Source organism: Zingiber officinale, chromosome 2B (genome assembly GCF_018446385.1).
Source record: "Zingiber officinale cultivar Zhangliang chromosome 2B, Zo_v1.1, whole genome shotgun sequence".
Lineage (NCBI taxonomy): Eukaryota > Viridiplantae > Streptophyta > Magnoliopsida > Zingiberales > Zingiberaceae > Zingiber > Zingiber officinale.
This window is the reverse complement of record NC_055989.1, coordinates 27,656,035-27,657,810: the sequence shown is the minus strand read 5'-3', so window position 1 is coordinate 27,657,810 and position 1,776 is coordinate 27,656,035.

Below are 1,776 nucleotides of genomic sequence, written 5' to 3'. Positions count from 1 at the left end.
AGATCCCTAAACCTGAAAAGGAGGGTTAAATACACCCTATGCGTCGAAAAGTCTACATATAGCTAATTTAAAAACATTCAATCGTACGAAAAGCTACTTATACTGCAGGTGAGGGGTTTCTTACCTCCTGTTAGGATTTTCTTACGATTCTAATCGCTGGATTTCCAGAGGAGACGATCCTTTCGACGATCTTCTCGCGTCTATGCGTTCCTCTCGCGGAGGGGAGCGTCCTCGTGTCGAAGTCGTCGCCGGAAAGTGTCCTTGGGCCGAACCTCAGCCTTCCTTGTGGTTGCCGCCGAGAGAGGGAGAGGAGAAGGGAAGTCGGCGGTGAGGGTTTGAGGAGAGGAAAAATCACGATCCAAATAACCCTTCACTTAATTATTTCCTATTTATATTAAGTGGTAATTTCCGCCCAAATCTAACATAAATATTATTGATTCCCTTTCCTTTCAGCACGGCCCTGCTGGGTTCACTTGGTTACCATGGTTCACCATAAGTCATAGGACCAATTAGGTCTCGGGTTTAATTCCCGTGTAGGCTATTTTACGGTCCTATTTATTTTTGCTACTTCCACTACTCTAAAAATTCCATAAAAAATATTCTAAAATTCCAGAAAAATCATAGAATATTTCTAAAATAGTTTTGAGAATTTTCGGGCGTTACATGAGAACTGAGTTGTATCAGGGAGAGTCTTGGGTGAGATTTATCACTGCTTACACAGACGACAGTATAGTTTAAGGACATCGTGTCTGCTACAGCCAGTAAGCAACCAGATCTTCACAAGGGAAGGTTCAAAGGGTAAAATCTACCTATCCTATACTTGACTCAATTGTTGAATGCTATCACATTCCCTATCTCCATTCATGTGGAGGATTGTTGATTAAGTGTGAATGGAGAAGAGGTGGAAGAGAAGAAGCTCCATTGTGAATGAGACTTTAGTCCCACATTGGGAGTTTCAAGGCACTTTTGTTGATTTATATTGATTCACATACATTGAGGATGTGAACAAATGCATGGGGAGAGACTCTTTCTCACGCATGGGTGCACAGGGGGGTGTAAATCCAAGGCCTGAATTGCACTGAACCAAGTTGACTCTGGTGCGAGCGTGACTTGCGCACACGAATGCCGGACCGGTCGGGGCAAAAATTTGCCCAAGAGGAACAACCAACATTTTGCCACATGAATCTTTTTGCTGTTTGTGTAACGGATGCATTAAAGAAAGATTAATGCAGAATCAAAACGGCCAAGTGAAAGTAATGATCATTAATTGATCATTAATGCTGTCCTTTGGTCTTGAGCTCCTATATAAGGAGGCTGCGACTACAGGCAAAAGGTTACGTAGATAACACAGTGAAGCAAGCAGAAGCTCTCCACCTTATTCCCCTTCTCTGTCGCACAATTCCTGCTCGGCAGAGCGCCCGTGATAGCGTTCGAGTACCACTCAGTTCGCCGTGACCACCAGTGCTTGGTGGAGTTCACGGTCGACCGTTGTATCCTGGGAAACAGACGACCCAAGTAAACCTCGAAGCACAGCCGGAGGTGGGCGAATCTGTTTCAAGGAAACTGCTATTTGCAGGCCTCGGTCAGCTCTCCCGATCGGTCTCTTTGTCCGACCGACAACCTTATTGCCCGATCGGCCTCTCTTCTCTGCAGATCTGGTCTTTTGGTCTGTCAAGACTGCTCTAACCATCCTGGTCTGTCAATTTTGCTCTAACCGTCCTGGTCATTCTGCTATAACAAACCTGGTCTGCCGTTCTGGTATGTCAAAACTGCTCT